General features: G+C 41.7%; 1 protein-coding gene and 1 pseudogene across 8 annotated transcripts in view; one reads left to right on the forward strand and one right to left on the reverse strand.

The window, feature by feature from the left end:
• Positions 1-20,743, reverse strand: part of STON2 (stonin 2) — a 177,185-nt gene that overhangs the window by 140,320 nt on the left and 16,122 nt on the right. For 3 of the 8 annotated variants that reach the window (XM_017873856.1, XM_017873857.1, XM_017873851.1), the window contains exon 3: positions 174-282. The exons of 2 other annotated variants lie outside the window; for them this stretch is intronic. The gene's annotated coding sequence lies outside the window, so the exon portion shown is untranslated. Of the gene's footprint in view, positions 1-173; positions 283-12,922; positions 13,075-20,468; positions 20,720-20,743 lie in introns of those variants that run through there. 3 more of the 8 variants (XM_017873852.1, XM_017873854.1, XM_017873853.1) reach the window with 3 other exon arrangements.
• LOC108530812 (dynein light chain 1, cytoplasmic-like) lies at positions 13,105-13,393 on the forward strand (annotated as a pseudogene).

Raw genomic sequence — 20,743 nt, forward strand, 5'->3', positions numbered from 1 at the left:
AAATGTCCAGGAAACTCCCCATGTGAAAGTTTGCCAGCACACCCCAAGCTATATAAAGGATGGAAAGCCCAGAAGCCTCTTCTCCAAGTCCCTCACCTAAGATCCTCGCCAACCACAAGGCCAGATATATGCAGACAGCCTGGAGAGAGCAGGTCTCCCAAACCAGATCTTACCAGACAGCAGCGCAGGGTCCACAAGCACAAAGAGCTGATTCCCACTGGCTTCTGCCTATGATGCCTTTCTCAAGCCCTGTCAAATGTGTGTCACTCAATGTGGTAATGGCTGCGGGCCAAGATAAGACAGTAAAATTGAAGAGTCAGATTCCTCCTCTCTCAACGACAGCAGCATGTAAACTAGCCCCACTGCAGCCTCAAAAACAAACACACACACACACACACACGCACACACACACACACACACAAAACAAGTCCCTATGCTGACACATGCAGTGTCATCACTCAACAGGGAAAACATCCTGCCGATCCTGTGATGACGAACCCAGCAAACGTCATGGATAAGTGGGGTAGGGAAGAGAATAGGGGAGGAAGGTGAAGGTAAGGGGAAAATATTTAAAAATTTTAAACTGGAAGGTTTTAAAGATCAACAATTTCAGGTGTTATGAGAAAATTGAGGCCCAAGGAAATCAGGTACACCAATAGATTGTGATCATGGGCCCAGGAGTTAGGTTGTTTGGATTTGAGTCCTATACAGTCTTGGAGTCCTTTACAGTCTTGCACTCATAACTCAACCTCTTTAAGCTTCAGTTTACCCTTGTACAGCAAGAATTAAAAAATTCAATCCATAATTCTGAGGATTAAATGAGATAATGTATGCCAAGTACTCAGGACTGGATGTAATAAACCCTCTGTAACAATGACAATGAAAACAGTAGGTGACCTTACAGAGGGCTTACTTTGCCCCAGGCTCCATTCCAAACCCTTTATGAATGTTAGCTACTGCCAGCACTGCTGCTGTTGTTAAATGACTCGCCCAAGGTTGCATAACTTGTTCGTAGAAGTCCTGGGACTAGAATGCAGATTTCATGAAACCACTCCATTTCTATCACGTGCAGATTCTGGTTTCAGTCATTGTTCAAGAAGTTCTAGATGCTAAGTAAAGTCACGTGCTCAGCTACAGTGCCCAGAAGGCAGATTCTAAATCCTCTTCATTATAGATATAGGTGCATTCTGGCCAAGGAACCGAGACCATTCCTCAGAATGTATGAACGAAAAAAGAGCCCCAAAACTTTATCTATCTTTCCTTCACATGTCCCAGACTAGACATGGGCTGGTGACAGACAATGACTGGTCCCAATGAAGACTGGTGGAACAAATTGATCACATGGAACCCCCTATCATATTCTATACTATAAATCCATAAAATGGATTTTAGGTATTTGCCATAGAAGAGCCACACCAATAAGCCATAAGAAATTAGACCTTGAAAAGTGCTGTGCTAGCAGCTGGAAACCCACAGAAGAACCCAATAATTGTGAGGTTAAGTTCATACTGGAATTAGTTTCTTGGTAAAAACCTCACCCCATTTTTAGAATGTGAATCATAAAATGAGGTTTAGAATCACCACAAATGAGTGGTGACTCAGTATCAGCAGGAGGATTGACCAACAGATGCTAAAAGTTTCAATGAAGTTTTGGAGTTGCCATTTCAGAGAGCTACTTCTTTCTCAGCATTGCTTATAAACAAAAATTTGTAGAAGGGAGAATGCAATTGTCTGATAAGATGGGGGTCACAGAAGTAGTGTTGTCTTATGACAGTCCTCTAATTGCCTTTGTGAGACATACATTTCTGGAAATGTACCAGTTACCCTTGAGACAGCAACCCTCAAGCAGCTCCCATCACAGCTGAGGAGAAAAGGATCCAGAGAACAGAAAATACAAGTCCAGAATAACTGCCCCAGCTAAAGGACATGCTGGAAGTGCCACAATTTAGCTGTAGGGATATCTCTGAGAGCTGGAAGCATATGGGACTGGGTGGGTTTCTGAGATCTGAAGGATGTCCTTGATTCTGGACCAACAGAGGGATCAGCGAGGGAAGCCTCTGGACAGGGGATCACCATAAGTGACAGTAAGAATCAGAAGCAGACCTTAATGAGGTGTGTTTCTGTCTGAATAAGCCTCTGTCTGATGACAGCAGAGGTATCCACTGGGGGAATATGGAGTGAAAGGATTGATTGACCATAGAATCTAAGAAGAGTTCAAGGGGAAATGAGAAGCTGTGGGAGGTTTAAAAGCAGAGAGTGACTCAAGAAGTGTGCTTAAGGGAGATTAGCCTTCCTCAGACAGTGCTGGACAGGAGCGTGGTGATGGAATTTTTCAGCCATCAGTACCTCTGGTGTGTTTCACAAAGCTGGGGGCGAGAGTCTTCAGGAACATGTACTGTTTCTGCCCATTCTAGGGCCTGAGGGTGCAAGCAAGAACAAAACAGCATCTCTGCCCTCAAGCAGCTGTCAACTGCAGGGAGATACCACAGCAACCTAAAACAATAACCTCTGCTCTCTAACCTATTCTGGCAGTTAGTCACCAAAAGTAGGACAGCAGCAAGTAAGACTGTTAAGAGACTTCTGAGAGCTTGAGCTATAGGTGGTCTTGAACTGTACCCTAAGCTGGAAAGGAGGGATCTGAGCAAAAGAGCTGTGGGGCACAGGCACTTAGGAAGGGGGAGCAGGAATGGCACGTCTAGCCCACAGTGAGTTACATACACTCTGCTCATCTGAAGAGGGTGTCAAGTGCCCTGGAAAAGGAGCTCTAAGTTTCAGAATGAGTTTGAGCTCTGGAGCCTACCCTCTCCACTCCCACTGCCAATGCCTTAGCTCAGCCCCTCATCATCTCTCACGCAGACAGTTACAAGTCTCCTACCTGTCTCCCTGCCTTCAGTATCACCTGCTCCAACCTACTATCCAACCTATCATGCTGGAGTGATCTTCCTAAAACCTGAAAATAGCTATGCCACAGCTCTGCTTCCAGCTCCTCAAAGGCTCCTCACAGGATAAAGTGAGGTATGAGAAATGAACAAAGGATTCCTGAGAGCAGGGGTTGCATGCTATACCCTCAGCATTGAGCACAGTGCCTGGCACATGTTAGAAGCTCAATAAAAATTGTTGTATAAATGCAGGCACTTTGTGAATCCGGCCCTGATCCACCTCTCTAATCTCATGTGTCATTCTCTCCCCTTGTGAACCCTATATTCCTGATGAACTGAGTTATTTGAAAGACTGTGTTTTTGAATATACTTTGTCCTATTTGATCACTTGTTCATGTATTAATTTAATACATTATTAAATATTATCTTTAGGATATATTTTCCCGACATTTTTATTTCATGAGCTCCTGCTCACCTTCAAGTCTTAGCTCAATCATTATCTCAGGCTTGGTTCAACAAGCATTTATGCCAAGTGGCAATCACTGAATGCAAAGATAAAGAACACAAATTATTTTGCTATAAAACCTTTATAATGTGCATGCTCATTGTTTTTTGTCTGCTCAATACCCAAAATCCTTTCTTTTTTGAGAAAAAATATTATCGTTCCATCCCTCCTGGTAATTAATCCAGGCTTTGTCAACGGCTGCTAGAATATTGAGGGAATGCTAAAAGGTACAAGGGCCTTGAACACATGCAAGAGTGGCATGGCATGCGAACAATGGAAAATTGACGCAAGCCCAGAAGCAGGCACAACCTAATTCTGTGAAAATGATGACAAGTACGGCATCCTAATCAGACCCATGGTGTGACTCTGGCTCTGTTCACTGCTGGCTAGGTCCTGTGGCTCCTACCTATTTTCCAAGCCACGTTTGACAGTCATCTGGCAATCCAACGAGCTCTTTCATACCTTTCAATAGACTTCTTTCCTGCTTGTATTAGCCAAAATTAATTTCTGTTGCTTGCAATCAAGAACTCTGATTTATGGTGGTACTCCTCAACTTCCAATAAGTAAAGTACCATACTTCCCACTGGTCCTTTATCCCCCATATCTTCTGAAAGCTGATACTATCTTAACCTACACTCATTTACCAAATTATAATGAAATTATTTGCTAACGCGGCTACATGAGGAAAGGAACTTGATCTTTTGCTTCTTGATGTCTTTAACTCTTAGAATACAGTATGGCTCTTAGTAAATGTTTGTTGGGTAAACAGCTGAATGAACGAATGAATGAATGAATGAATGAATGAATTTGCCTTAATATACAGTAGGTAGCCTCTTCAGCTCTTCTGAGATGTTAGTAAATGTTTTAGGAAGATTAATTTAAACACTCTGTGTAAAATAGCTTCAGAGGAAATCTGCATATAGGGAAATATGTTCATTCCCCCTTCTCTTTGATCTAAAATTATATCATCCAATTCCAATACAGTAGACACTAGACGTAGGGATTACTGATATGTGGCTAATCCGAATGAGTTGTTCACTTAAGTGTAAAATGTACACCAGATTTTGAAGAGTATAAAAATGTGCAAAATATCTAATAATTTTATACTGCTTTCATGTTAAAATGGTATCTTGGATGTATTAGCTTAAGTAAAACATACTGTTAAAATTATTTTCACCTGACACTTTTAATGTTTTAAAATGAAACTACTAAAAAATTTAAAATCATACATAAATAGCCCATGCTATATTTCTTCCTTTTTTAACTGAGACAGGATCTCACTCTTGCTCAGGCTGGAGTACCAGGGCACTATCACAGCTCACTACAGCCTCAACCTCTGCAGGCTCACATGATCCTCCCACCTCAGCCTCCTGAGTAGCTGGGTCTATAAGTGCACACCATCACACCCAGCTAATTTTTAAAAATGTTTCCATAGAGACAGGGTCTCACCATGTTGCCCAGGCTGGTCTCAAACTCCTGGGCTCAAGCAATTCACCTGCTTCAGCCTCCCAAAGTGCTGAGATTACAGGCACAAGTTACTGCACCTGGCCTCATGGTATATTCCTATTGGACGGCATTGCTCTAAAGCAGTCCATCTTTTATTTCATCCTTGATTTTGAAGGCTACTTTTCGTAAGACACAGAATTTTTCCTTCAGTATTTTGCCTTTTGGTCTGAATGTTTCTAAGGAGCAGTTGATTATATGTAATTACTCATGCTTATATAATGTGTCTTTTTTCCTCTAATGGCTTTCAAGATTTTCTCTTTACCTTTCATTTTCAGCAACTGCATTTAGATGTAGTTTTCTGTGAACTCATTTTACTCAAAGTTAGTGGAGTTTCTTCAATCTGTTTGTCAGTTTTTTCATTAAACTTGGAAAAATTGAGTCAGTATTTCTCCAAATGTGTTTTTCTGCCCCTTTTCCATCTCTTCTGTTAGTCTGTCCTTGCGTTCACTGACTCTCTCTTCTCACCTCCATTCACCCATAAGCTATTCCTGTGAATTTTGTATCTTAGTTATTCAGCTTTTCCACTCTAGAATGTTCTTTTGTAGTTTCTATTTCTCTGCTGCAATGCCTTATATATTCACTCATTGTGACAATATTTTCCTTTAGTTCTTTCAACATATTTATAATGGTTGCTTTAAAGACTTTGTCTGCTAAATCCAACCTTTGGACCATCTGGGATTAGTTACTATTGACTTTTGTTTGTTTTTGTTTTTGTTTTGTTTTGTTTTGCTTGACTATGGGTAATACTTTCCTAAGGTTTTGTTTGTTTGGCTTTTTTTTTTTTTTTTTTTTTTTTTTTTTTTTTTGCTTTCTTTCATTTTTTTGCACACCTAATTGTTAGTGATACACCGAAGACCTTCTGGATTTGACTTTCCTTTGCAGAGTACTGATTTTTGTTCCAGCAGGCAGTTTGACCAAGAGCTACTCACCTAGAGCTTGTATAAAGCTTGGTCTTTTACTTCATTGGATTAATTTGTTTCCCAAGGCTCTCTAATTGCTGTAGGACTCAATTTCTAAACTCTGTCTCCCCTGCAGATCTTGACAGGGTGTGATGGTTAATATTGAGTGTCCACTTGATTGGACTGAAGGATGCAAAGTATCGTTCCCAGGTATGTCTTTAAGGCTGTTGCCAAAGGAGATTAACATTTGAGTCAGTGGATGGGGAGAGGCAGACCCACTCTCAATCTAGGTGGGCACCATCTAATCAGCTGCCAGTGTGGCCAGAATAAAGGAGACAAAAGCAAGTGGAATGACCAGACTTGCTGAGTCTTCTGGCCTTCATCCTTCTCCCATGCTGGATGCTTCCTGCCCTCAAACATCAGACTCCAAGTTCTTCAGCTTTTGGACTCTTGGACTTACACCAGTGCTTTGCCAGGAGCTCCTGGGCCTTTGGCCATGGACTGAAGGCTGCACTGTCGGCTTCCCTACTTTTGAGGTTTTGAGACTCAGATTGGATTCTTTCCTCCTCAGCTCGAAGGATTGGATTCCTTCCTCCTCAGCTTCAAGACAGCCTATTATGGGACTTCATGTTGTGATCAATACTCCTTAATAAACTCCCCTTCATATATACATCTATCCTATTAATTCCGTCGCTTTAGAGAACCCTGACTAATACACAGGGCTTGGTTCTAGGCTTTGCTAGGGTAAGTTTAAAGTAAATCTTACTCTAGAGCATGGGCTGGCAAACTACAGCCACAGCCTAAGTCTGGCCCTCTGTCTTTTTTGGTAAATAAAGTTGTATTATTAGTATATTTACCAGCCACGCTCATTAGTTTACATATGGTCTATGGTTGCTTTTGATCTACAATAGCAGAGTTGAGTAGCTGTGACAGATACTGTATGGCTCACAGGGACTAAAATAATTACTGGTCAATAATAACTACTGGCCCTTTATAGAAAAAAATGTACAGACCCTCCTTAAGAATATGGTCCTTACCCCTAGGACACAGGCTTTCTATATCTTGGTTGGATGCTTCAGATGTTAATAAGACATTAATGAGCTCTTTCCACTGTAGCTGGGCTGGACCACCAATGTCCCCCACTACTGCCTGATGTCCAGTATCTCTGTCCCATTCTCAATCCTCCAGCAGCCACTCTATTAAGATCTGTATGGTTTCAGTATGCACCTGTGCACTCTAAACTGGCCAAGGGTTCTCTGGGTACACCCAGACATACTTCTGCTCCTCTCTCCCCATCCCCATGCTCTCTGTTCCCCAACTCTCTGCCCTCTGGTGCTCTGTCCTACAGATTCCAGCTGCTTCAATTGCCCCAAACTCTGATCTCTGTTTTCTTAGCTCAGCAGGACTGCTGTGCTTGGCTTAGACTCCAGCTGACTATGCTGCAGTCAGGAAACTCTTCCCTGGAAAAGAGCCAAGGCGAGTGTCGGGCTCACCTCAGGATAGAAAATCTTGCGCTGCCTGTTGACTGAAGCCTGAAAATAGTTGCCTCATAGATGTTGTTGTTTTGTGGTTGTTCACTGCAGAATGGCTAGTTACCAATTATAACCAGAACTGGAAGTCCTCCTCTGGAACATTACTTTCTGACTTGTGCTCACTTTTAAAAAGAGACTAGTTCAGACATCTAAACTACAGGTCATTTCATACTAATGTCCTGAAAATTAATTAGAAATTTTATAAATCATCTGAGAATAAAAGGAAGGTTTCACTCAGCCATATAGATTAATTTCATTGCTCCAGAGCTGGGAAAATGATTTATTTTGTTAGGTTAGCTATGCTATATAATACAAAAATATTACTTGTGCCTGGCTGGTGGTCCAAAAGGGGTTGTTAAATCTTTGGTCATCTTCCCTGTCTACCTGTTTTTCATAGGTATTCAGCTAGGCGGCATCTTTGAAAATCTCCACATCCACTTTTTGGGTTTGAGACTACTGGCAACCCCTGTCCAGCCATCTGTTTGGAGTTTATGCAGAAACATCTTCAACTAGATCCTGGTGTCCACTCCAAACCCACAAGTAAGGCCTCAGTTTTCTCTTAATCAAGGACAAGCAACTAAAGATCAAATCAAAAGCTACAAAGAAAGGAAGAATGGGAAAAACAGACTACATAAATTCTATATATTTCTTTACAGTGTTCTTCTAAAGGAAGATATTCAGCTACCTTATTAAGCATCTATCTACTGTGCACTCAGAATTGTGCACAGCACAATGACACAAGATAATATCAAGCTTTTATACACTGATATCTGTGTCACAGTGGGCTACAGGAGCCATAGAAGCTGAAACAGAAAGCTGAAATAACCCTGCTGCTTGTTTCATAAGTTGCGAGATCAAAGAGAAGCCTGGAAGGCCCCATTACCCTGTGAGAAAGACTAAATCAGTTTAAGGACTTGAACACTGCTTCTCTTCCCTTTCCTTCTTTCACATTCTTTTCCTTGATGAGGGGCCTGAATTCTCATTAAGAAAACCTGAACTGAGTTCACTGAAGAACACACACACACATACACACACACACACACACACACACACACTTAACTAACAGGTACCTTGATGCTCCTAAAAGAGAAAATGAGTTGAGTGATCCTGGTTGTTTGCTCTTATTATTTCAACTTATAAAAAATTTCATTCTTTCATTTAAATATTTTATTTTTAAAAAACAAAAGGAGACCACCCAATCTTCTTCCAATTTCCATTGGAAACTGGGAAACAGAACGAACACTTCAGCCTCAAATCAAACATGTATGAGAAAGAAGTCCAAAAGGAACAAATGTCATATTGTGACCAGAGTTAGCATCTATCTACGATTCTCCATAAGTGAACTCCCTCTTCTTTTGTCTTATAATCACACACAGCTTAATCCCCTAACCCTAGGTACCTTTCCTTCTCTAAAGTCATACTACTTGTGTGTATGGGTGTGTGTATATGTGTGTATACATGCATATACATAAACACACACATTTATGTACATACATACATATATGTATATCCCAAGGTTATAATTACAAAATACTCTATTGTGCGACCTTCCTTCAAAATAATCAATCCCAATGGCTCTGCTATCTAACAATTCCATGGCCCCACATTCAGAGTCAAGAATCTAAGTTACACTTGGCTTGAAAAACTGGTTAGGCATTGCCTCTGATCTCTGGTGCATTCCTGAGGCAGTGACCTTGACTGACATCCCCAGGTACCTGAGCAGTGTATTACATTAGTGAATGGCTCTGGTAGGAGGTCAGGCTTTAAAGTTTGCAAAACATTTTCCAGTTCCTTGAACTCTCAGAAGATATTGACTTACTCCATCTTGGTACATTCATCTTGGTTTAACTCTCCTTCATATTTTTTTGAAATGAAAATACTAATATTTTACCTGTGTGACAGTGGGGAGCTGATGTGGATAATTTCTTATCTGTATTTTATAGCCATACATAAATTAGATGCATTTTACAATTAATCTAATTTCAGAGAAGATAAAATATTTTTTAAGGCTGGGTGCAGTGGCTCATGCCTGTAATCCTAGCACTTTGGAAGGCCGAGGAGGGTGGATCATTTGAGGTCAGGATTTTCTGACCAGACTGGCCAACATGGTGAAACCTTGTCTCTACTGAAAATATGAAAATTAGCCAAGGGTGGTGGGATGCACCCATAATTCCAGCTACTCGGAGGCTGAGGCAAGAGAATCACTTGAACCCAAGAGGTGGAGGTTGCAGTGAGCCGAGATTGAGGTACTGCACTCTAGCCTGGGCAACAGAGTGAGACTCCGTCTCAAAAAAAACATATATATATACATATATATACATATATACACACACACACACACACATTTCTTAGAATCAATGAAATTGTCTTATTTTTTACCAGTTACCAAAAAGTACAATTAGTATATAGTTCCAGAATGGAAAGAACTTCATGGGTCATTTCAATTCATTTTTACAGTAACCCTGAGATAAGTAAAGAAAATATTTATCTCACTTGACAAAGTAACTGGCTCAGAGAGGTTCTGTGACTAGATCAAGGTCACATAGCTAACCATCTCCCAGAACTGGGACAGAATTACAGACCTCCTGACTCTATAAATTCTGCACTCTTTCCACGACAGCACATTCTGCCTTCCAGAAATGAGGTATAACTGACAGAGTTCACTGCATCACTAGCATCCATTTCTTCTCATCATCCTGGTTTAAGCCAATCACTATAATTCCTATTCCTGCTTTCCTGTCTTCACCTAGAGGTGGCAACTTCACCAAGTTCTAGCTAGTTAGACATAAATGGAGATATGGTGAGAAATATAGTTCTAAAAAGTATTTTTTGTCTTGGTTTTGTTTTGCTATCCCAATGAAGGAGACAGATGTAGTTCATGCAGCTCTGATCCTTCTCATGTTCTCTTTTTTCCCAACTTGAATATGGTCTTAATAGCTGGAGCTACAATAATCATAGGAAGGACAGGCTAAGAGAATAACAGTCATTGGTCCTGATGTCACTAAGCCACTGAACTGATACCAACAATCATTTGTTTCTCTATTTTTTATGTGAAAAGTATATTTTGCTTAAGCTATTAGAATTAGACTTTCTGATGCATGGAGATGAATGTAACTCCAATAAAAAAAAAAACAAAAGAGATCAATGTGGTAGGCAGAATCCTAAAATGACCCCTTTATATCTGAGCCCTGGTATTACTCTTGTGGTTATGTTATACTGCATGGCAAAACAGATTTTACAGATGTAATTAAGGTTACTATTTAATTGACCTTAGGACCGGGAGATGATCCAGGTGAGCCAAATCTAATTAATGAGCTCTTTCAATGGGGGCTTCAGTCCTGCAACCACAAGGAACTGAACTCTGCCAACAATAGGCCATAGCCTGAAGGGGACCCTGAGTTCCACTGAGACCACCACTGGCCAACCCTTGATTTCTGCCCATGGTACCCTGAGCAGGGAACCCATTCAGACTGTGCCAGACTTCCGACCTAACAAACAGTGAGGTTTCAACACATATTTTGTGGTCCTGTGATAAACACTTACAGAAAACCAATATATAAACCAAGAAAATCTCTGATTGTCAATGAGATTGTGAAAGAAAAAGGGAGTATAACAGTAAAAAATGAGAGAATATACTCCAGAGTTTAAAATCTTGGGAGTCTAGGCAAAGCCTTCTTTAAATAATTTCCCAATATGGATAAGGGACTAACTTCAACTAAAATCAACCATTATCCATAATAGAGAATAAACAAAGGCAATGTAAAACAGCAGAAAATACAAAATTACATGTCGCACTTTGAAACATACTACTTGGGTATTCTCTCTCCAGGTTTAATTTCTTTTTTCCTGCCTTGCTTATTTAGACCACTGTAAAATTAGGTTGCCTTTTCAGAGACATGGGGCAAGGCTAGAAAAGTGATCATTTTTAGTGGAGAAAGTTAAGGAAAATTTTGGGGTATGCTCCCTGTCTACATCAGGAGGCCTCTACATCAGGAGGCAGTTCAACCAGTTTCCTGGAGCAGGAGTGATCATTACACACCAGTGATTCTTCTTAACTGTGAGGGATGTTAACATTTTAGAATGTTTTGAAGGTGGGATGAGGGGAGAGTGAGGAAAAAAGGAAAGAAAGGAAAAGTAGACTCAATTGTGGCATCTTCTCTCACACTCTTTCCTTAAATAGGATATTTATTCATTCATCCAACAAGTGGTTATTAAATACCAGCTAGATGTTCAGGGTACAAAAGTAAATGAGGGCCAGGTGCAGTGGCTCACGCCTGTAATCCCAGCAATTTGGGAGGCCAAGGCAGGTGGATCATCTGAGGTCAGGAGTTCGAGACCAGCCTAACCAACATGGTGAAACCCTGCCTCTACTAAAAATACAAAAAGTAGCTAGGTGTGGTGGCACATGCCTGTAATCCCAGTTACTCCAGAGGGTGAGGCAGGAGAATCGCTTGAACTTGGAAGGCAGAGGTTGCAGTGAGTCGAGATCACACTATTGCACTCCAGCCTGGCAAGGCTTTGCAAAAGGAACGAAACTCCGCCTCAAAAAAAAAAATAAAAAAAAGTAAATGAGATAGACATAGACCGTGCCTTCAAGGAGCTTACATCATGAGGGAAAAGGAAGTAGGAAACAAGTCAACCAAAAACAAAAGACCTACAAATAAATAGAACGAAGACAAGGAATAACAAGGAATCTTATACATAGAGTGACAGAAGATGTCTCTGAAGAGGTGACACTTAACTATCATCTCAAAGATAAGAAGAAGCCAACCACCATGGGATGAAAAGTGAAGAGGATTCAAGGTAAAGGGAACCAAAGACACAAAGAGTCTGAGATGAGAAAAACAAATAAACAAACCCAGAAAAAACTTGACCTGGGAACAGAGTAGGCAAGAGGCATGAGAGGTTGTAAAGGTCATGAGTTTTGAGAACTACGAGGTCTTGTGATTCAGACGAAGATGTTTACCTTTTATTCCAAGCACGATGAGAAGTCACTGAAGAAGTGTAAAGAGGAGCAACAAAATTTGCTTTGCCGTTTTCGAAACTCAGCAAAGAAGAGGATGGAAAGGGAAAGGCTGGAATTAAAGCGAACGATCAGGAGGCTGTCAAAACAGTTGAGAGAAGAGATGACAGTGGCCTGAAACAACCTAGGTGTCCAATGATGAACGGGATGGATAAGCAAAATGTAGTATATACACGCAATGGAACAGTATTCAGCCTTAAAAAGAAAGCAAGTTCTGATACATGCTACAACATGAATGAACCTTGAGGACATCATGCTAAGTGAAATAAGCCAGTTACAAAATGACAAATACTATATGATTCCACTTATATGAAGTACTTAGAACAGTCACATTAACAGAATAGAAAGTAGAATGGTGGTTGCCAGGGGCCCGGGGAGGCAGAGGAGTTAGTGTTTAACAGGTACGAAGATTCAGTTTTGCAAGACAAAAAGAGTTCAGGAGATGGATGTGGCAATAGTTGCACAACGATGTGAAAGGACATAATGCCACTGAACTCTACTCTTAAAAATGGTTAAGATGGTCCATTTTATAGTTGTAATTTAACAGAATTTTTAAAATTAAAAAAAAATTAACTGACCATGCAAGCTGAAACTATGCAAAGCAGTCTTCGCAAAGGGGAAAATATGATTGTTTTGTGACCTTTAAAACTTTCTGTCAAACATTAAAAGCTTTCTTCTTAGATGCACCACAGCTTCAGCAGCGATGGCAGCTCCAGCCGGGCGATGCTAGCACCTCTCCAGGAGACCGTTGCAGTCGGCTAGCCCCCTTCTCCATGGGTAACCATGTGTGACCAAAAGGCCGCGATCAAAAATGCGGACATGTCTGAAGAGATGCAACAGAACTCGGTGGAGTGTGCTACTCAGGCGCTGGAGAAATACAACAAAGAGAAGAACACTGTGGCTCATATCAAGAAGGAATGTGACAAGATGTACAACCCCACCCGACATTGCATTGTCGGGAGGAACTTCGGTAGTTACCCGACACATGAAACCAAACACTTCATTTCTACCTGGGCAAAGTGGCCATTCTTCTGTTTAAATCTGGTTAAAAGCATGGATTGTGCCACCCACCAGTGGTCTATCCAAAAACAAAGACTGCAGCCTAAATTCCAAATACCAGAGACTGAAATTTTCAGCCTTGCTAAGGGAACACCTCGATGTTTGAACCTTTATTGTGTTTTGTACAGGGCATTCTCTGTACTAATTTGTTGTGGTCATAAAACAATTAGCAAAATAGCCTACATTTGTATTTATTTTCTATTCCATACTCTGCCTCACATTGTTTTCTCTCAAAATCCATTCCTTTAAAAAATAAATCTGTTGGCCGGGTGTGATGGCTCACGCCTGTAATCTCAGCACTTTGGGAAGCTGAGGCGGGCAGATCAAGTGGTCAGCTGTTCGGGACCAGCCTGACTAACATGGTAAAACCTCATCTCTATTAAAAATACAAAGAAATTAGCCCGGCGTGGTAGCATTCATCTGTAATCCCAGCTACTTGGGAGGCTGATGCAGGAGAACTGCTTGAACCCAGGAGGTGGAGGTTGCAGCGAGCAGAGATCACGCCATTGCACTCCAGCCTGGGCGACAAGAGAGACTCCGTTTCAAAAAATAAATAAATAAATAAACAAATCTGTTGCACATGTGAAAATACGGCTTTCTTACTGTTGTAATTTAAAATATTAGCAACATTTAATCAAACATTAAAAGCTTTCTTACTGTTGTAATTTAAACTATTAGCAACACTGAGAATAAAATGGTTTATTTTTGTATAAAGAAAAAAAAAGATGATGATGGCCAGAGTCTGGATGAAACAGTGAAGACAAAGAGAAAGACATGTCATCTGAGATATATTTTAGAGGCAGGGTCTTCAGGACTTTCTGATGAATGTCACATAGGAGGGAGGGGAAGGAATTCTGGTGGAGAACAGGGTGGGTGATAGTGCCATTGATCGGGGTAGAGAGAAAGAGGATTCGGGAGTAAAGTAAGCATTTCTTTTTAAATACGATACATTTGGGATGCTCATTAGACATCCAAGAGAGATGTCAACTAGGCGTATAGACTTTTGAGTTTGAAGCTTGAGGCTCGAGACACAAGTTAGGACATGATCATCAGACAGAATGGATCCAGTTATCCAGGGAGAATCTGTAGCAAAAGAAAAGAAGTGGCCAATGCTCTCACATGCCAGAGCAATGTGGATGCTCACACTTAGAAAGCTCCATCCAAGCTTTAGAACCCTGTGACTCCAAATGGACAGAAAAGATGGTGGAGTCCCAGATAGGGAGTGCTGCTATGCCCTGCTTTTCAATACAAGGGCATGCATGAGTTAGAGGTCCTGGACCAAGCAGCCCACTCTCTATCTGGCCACTTGGAAACAGAAAAGTTTGAAATGAGGCTTTTCTCCATGAGATTCCTTAAATACTAGATGTGAAAAAAAAAAAATGAAGATGTTGCCAAAGAACTCAGTAAATACAAGAACAAATATCCTCCATGATAACTCTGCCATTAGGGGACGAGAAGATGCCAGGAATGATACAACAAGAGTAGGAATATCCTGACACCACAGGCCATTTAATATTGATTAAAAGAGTAATTATTAAATGAGATAATAATTATAAATGAGATAATGTAAATTATTGAGGCAATGAGATTATTACTTCATTTAATAATGTGAGTGAGAATGCCTGGTGGACTGATATGGGTGAGGTTGCTTGCTGGACTGATGTGGGTGAGGATGCTTGCTTGCTGGACTGATGTGGGTGAGGATGCTTGCTGGACTGATGTGGGTGAGGATGCTTGCTGGACTGCAGAGTGTTATTTAAAAGGTAAGATCTGCTCACTGTTGCCCATCAAGTGGCAGAATGTGGAAAGGGGCTAAGGGCCCTGGGAACAAAGTCAGGTGCTTTGGAGACTCTCCTGGGATCACTAATCCTTCTTCTCCATAGCTGGTTGGGGACATGAAGACACAGAGAAAGGAGGCAGCTGGAGTGGCTCTCGCTTTGCTGACAATGATGCCCATGACCTGTCTCCTACCACCCCTGCCCCTGGACCCAAGCACTGTTCATGACAGTCTACTTTCGCCATCCTATAGATGAGGTACATTACCTCCTTTGTTCCTCTTATCAACCTTATGAGGTAGGCACCATTAATAACACCAGCATTTCAGAGATGACAAAAGCTGAGGCCAGAGAGGTTAAGTATCGTGCTCAAGGTCAGAGTAGTAAAGAGTAGTCTGGGATTCTAACTAAAATCGTTCTGATGTCTGAGACTATTCACAGACAATTCACTGACTCATTCATTCAATCAACCAAGACGAATTAAGAGCCCCCAATGTGCCGAGCCCTGACCCTCTGCTAAATGTTACGGATAAAAAAACAATCCAGATTCCAGAAAGGCCAATTAGCCAATGATCACATACTCACAAAGGACTTCAAGTATTACACCAAAAGGACTGATATGAGATGTGCCTCCCACAACCTTAAATTCATGTCCCAATATCAGGTTATTCTGCATACACAGTTCAATAAATATCTTTTGTGGCCAGGCACGGTGGCTCACGCCTGTAATCCCAGCACTTTGGGAGGCCAAGGCAGGTGGATAATGAGGTCAAGAGACCAAGACCATCCTGGCCAACATGGTGAAACCCTGTCTCTACTAAAAATACACAAATTAGCTGGGTGTGATGGTGTGCACCTGCAGTCCCAGCTACTCGGGAGGCTGAGGCAGGAGAATTGTTTGAACCTGGGAGGCAGAGGGGGCAGCGAGCCAAGATTGCACCACTGCACTCCAGCCTGGCAACAAAGTGAGACTCCATCTCAAAAAAAAAAAAAAAAAAAAAATTATACTGTAACTCCTATAGCTGCCTTGCACATAGCAAAATTATATTAATTGTGGGTTTCTATGTATACGGTTATAAATTTAAGGTTTTAATTTGGTCAAATCAGAAAAGAAAATATATCCAAAAAAATCATAATATTTTTCTAATCCTGTCTTGGAGCTTCTTCAGTTTTTAATATTCTGGGAACTCAGAAAAAGCAAGGAACATAGCTCTCTCTCCACCACCTCTGAGAGGCCCTGAGCTTGCATGACAGCACGGGATACTGAGGAGCATGATAAAAGGTCAGGGGCAGGGTGTGGGGAGCCCAGGGCGGCTTCCTGGAAGAGGCTGTATCTAACCTGAGTCATAGGAGGATGCCTAGCATACCCTCAGAGCACAAGCTCTTCAGGCAGCAGGCCAAGTCCCCCATTGCTAACTCTAGTCATGGAACATCTGTCTCTGAAATGCTCTAAGCCTGAGTTTCATCTAGTATTATCTACCTCAGAGATTCTGTAAGATGCTGCAGGTAAACTTTTTCATGAATAATAAGCGCTCAGTCAATGCTATCTATTACCATCGTTATTTCTACCCATAAAGGTTGGGAGGAGTTAGTCTGGTCAAGAGAGAGAACAAGAACTTGCTGATTTCATTCCTGTGGTCATGGCATTCAGGAAGTGAAAGTGCAAAGGAGGAGGAGACCTTAGAAATTTGGGGACAAAAGGGAAGCAGCAGTGTGAGCTTCAGCCTGAGACAGGAAAGGGCCTAGCTGGCTCAATGCGATACATCGGTCGGCCTGGAAATGAGCAGTGAGAGAAGGTACCAGAGGCAGGGTCACCAGAGTGGACAACTTCAGGGCCCATTCCCATGGTCATCTATGTGAGCCATGCTCACGAAGAGTGTGTACCACATAGCCTGTGCAGTGGAAGGTGGCAACCTGCCTGTCTGGGTGCTACACAGGCCCCTGAACAGAGGACACTGCTGTTATAAGTATCAGCCAAGGTGTCCTACTGCTGGTGTGGCCAAGTCATCTGGGCCATTTCAGTCAACAGGAGGCAGCACTGTGACCAGAGCTATGACCAACCTCTTTGGACCATAGGAAAACCATATCCAAGGGAGTCCAGTTGTGACATGAGAGTGGTTTAATCCTAATTTATCAGTATAGCTGCAGGCACACAAAACCTTTATGTTTAGAGCTCCTGCCAATACTGTCTATACCAAGAATAACAAGGATTAGAGGAAAACAGAGCTCCAGGCCACAAATCTCAGGCTTGGTGGGTAGCTCTACAATGAAGTCAGCTCAATGCAGATTTGTCTAGAAAAACACAGGGTTTTATTCCCCCAGGTAGATGACGCAGAGGAAAACTATCTCCCCTTCCTCTTTTGTAAAACTCAAACTTTCCTTCCGGGTTGAACTGCCAACTCCCCTCAACTTGTTCCTGCCACTCAAGTCTTTGGCATCCCAGAAGGACTCAGTGACACTCCATCCCTTGCATGCTTACACTTCCACAGCACTGCGTTGCACAACTCCGGGGGGTGCCATTCACACACGATGCAATATGAACCAGGTTCTCTTATCTGACGCTGCCCCTAGAGCTATTCGCTCCCATGTTCTGCAACAGCGCAGGCCCTCCCACATCACCATCCACACAGTAGAAAAGCAAAGAAATATTGACTGTTCGGGAGAAAACCTTGACTGGGCAAAAAGATGAAAGTACAGAAAACACCTATAGCCATAGGAATCCTTGGGCTTGTTCTTTACTCAACAGAATACAAGAAACAACAGTGATAGGAAATAGCAATTAAGCTTGGGTGATAGAATAGTACTGCCATGGTAGCTGAGGTAAGGGCAGAGAAGACCTCAACACATACTCTAAGGAAACTAGGAGTGGTCCCTTAAACTGTGCAATTAATTGGGGACAGGATAGGAAATAAGTTTTTGGGATATGTTGAGATGCAAAGACTCTGAAAATGTAGATTTCGTGCCTAGAGAAAATCACAGGTAAAAGTTAGATTTTAGAGTCATCCAAGAAAAAAGAATGTATGAAGCCAAGGGAATGAACAGGTTATCAATAGGGGAAGTAAAAAGATATAAGATGACTGAGTCTTGGAGCATGCCTACATAAGGGAGCAGGGCTGGGAAGAGGGAAGTTAGACTCTCAGGTGACAGAGCCAGGCAGAGAGAGAGAGGAAAAAACCAGAGGACTCCAGGCCATGATGGCAAGAGGGAATTTTGAAAAAGAAGAAGTTTTCTCTAGTGTCAAATGCTGAGGAGGAGAGACATAAAGGGCCTTGGTGGTCACTGGTGACTTGAGAAAGTTTGCAGAGTTTAGCTTATGGAGGGATGGACCATGCCCTTCCTGGCAGCATTTCTAGTGCTCAGTGCCATTACACAGAAGAAAAGTGTTATTAGTCTGTTTTCATACAAAGACATACCCAAGACTGGGCAATTGACAAAAGAAAAAGGTTTAATTGGACTTACAGTTCCACGTGGCTGGGGAAGCCTCACAATCGTGGCAGAAGGGAAGGAGGAGCAAGTCACATCTTACACGGATGGCAGCAGGCAAAGAGAGAGAGCTTGCGCAGGGGAAACTCCTCTTTATAAAACCATTAGATCTCGTGAGACTTATTCCCTATCATGAGAACAGCACGGGAAAGACTTGTCCCCATGATTCAACTACCTCCCACCAAGTCCCTCCTATAACACGTGGGAATTCAAGATGAGATTTGGGTAGTGACACAGTCAAACCATATCAGAAAGTGACAAGCATTTGTGGAATGAAGTAGAACAGTTAAACTGGAAGCTTGATTGTAAGGAGTCAATAATGAACCCAGATTACAGTTCAAAGCTTAATGACTCTTAATACAGCTTTGTAAAAAAAGGCAAAAAGTTACCAGCATACACATTGTTAATCCTGATTATGTGCTTCCCTGGAGGAAGTACTTTTCTGTTTACCTGGCACAGATTGAAGCTCGCCTCAGGTAAGGGGCAAGAGGCTAGTTCCTGGGATCTTCTCTGCCACAAATTCTCTGAATGACCACAGCAACATTGCAAAACCTTTCTGCTTCTGTTTCCACAAATTTATTAATTTGGGACTGATATAAAGTTATTTACAATGACCTTAAAAATATTTGGAAGATAGGAAATACACTTACGTAGTCTCAAACCCTATGTTGTTCTCACACATTTCCAATAAAACAAAATACCTGGCAGGTAAACACCGCTTCCATAGAAACTTTTTATCATGCCTTCTCACCCTTTTTAACAAGATTAAAACTGGGTCTGAGATTCTGATTCCCTAGAAAAAAGTTTCAAACCAAGAAAATACCTCTTAAAATCAAAATAAAATCTTTCTAAGCTCTACAAATTAAAAAAAAAAAAAAACTCTAAACTTAAATTTGTTTACTATACTAGGATTAACACTCTATCATTCTCAAATTGTATTTTAAAGAGAGAATATTAATAACTATAACTAATATCCTGTGAGTACTTACTCTATACAGTACTGTGTTGAGGCCTACAAATGCATTATCTTGTCCCATCTTTACAACAACGTCCTGATATAAGTTGCTATTATTAATGACTCTTTTCCAGTTAAGGAAACTAAGGCTTGGCCTGGCTAAGTTTCTCAAGGTCACACAAGCAGTAAGTGGCAAAGCTAGGATTTAAACCCAGAATGTATCACAAATATTGGTAAGGATCCATTTTCACAACTGTATTACTGACATAAAAGTTATATATGTATTTGATTTCTTAAATTGGGATTTTTAAAAACAGGAAATTATGGAACAGATGGTCAGCCTCCATAGGAACAAGTTCACAGGTTCCAAATGATGGATCTTTTTCTACTAATGCATCCATCCACCCAATTCCCCTAAATGAGGGTGGCCAACACCACTCACTTGCACAGACAAGGACAGCGGATGCATGGCTGAGGCCTTGAACTTCCAGGCAAGCTCCGCTACATACAAGCTCTAAAGACCACCTGATGCATAGTGTTCTTCCCTCTTCTACCTCCACTGGCCCACGATTCTCTAAGGAAATACTAGCAGGTGTGAACATGTCTTAGGACAGATTCCTTAGGAGGCAGAGCCTGAGGCCAAGCTTCTACGCTAGTGTTTTACAGCAATCCCAGGGAAGCCCAAGTAAGAGAAGAGAAGAGAGGTAGGGAAAGCAAACATAAGATGGAATGGGCCTAAACTGGCCATGGCTTCACAAGAATCAGCTTGTTGCTGAGTCAGAGAGGCTGTTGGGAACTATGGTACCTCAAAACCTTCCACTGGAGGGGCCGGTGCTAGGACAGGAAATGTACCTGCCAGCTCCCATCTCTCTTATTCCCCTTTGGTCAGGGTTCACACCATGCTGGCTCAACTCCCCACATTTTGAGGGTGCATCTTCTAGCTCCTTTAGCAGCAGATAAGAAATCCAGATTCCACATCCTTCAATGTAGTACTTCATCTGAGTTCCGAAGTAGTGAAAGGACCTGCAGTAGTAGCCTCGGATGGCAGAATGATTCAGTCCAGTGGCCCCAGACAGGCAGGGTTAAGAGGGTTTGAGATGTGCCTAAGGGGTAGCCAAGACGGTAAG

The sequence above is a fragment of the Rhinopithecus bieti genome, unplaced genomic scaffold, assembly GCF_001698545.2.
Source record: "Rhinopithecus bieti isolate Rb0 unplaced genomic scaffold, ASM169854v2 scaffold_6782, whole genome shotgun sequence".
Classification (NCBI taxonomy): Eukaryota; Metazoa; Chordata; class Mammalia; order Primates; family Cercopithecidae; genus Rhinopithecus; species Rhinopithecus bieti.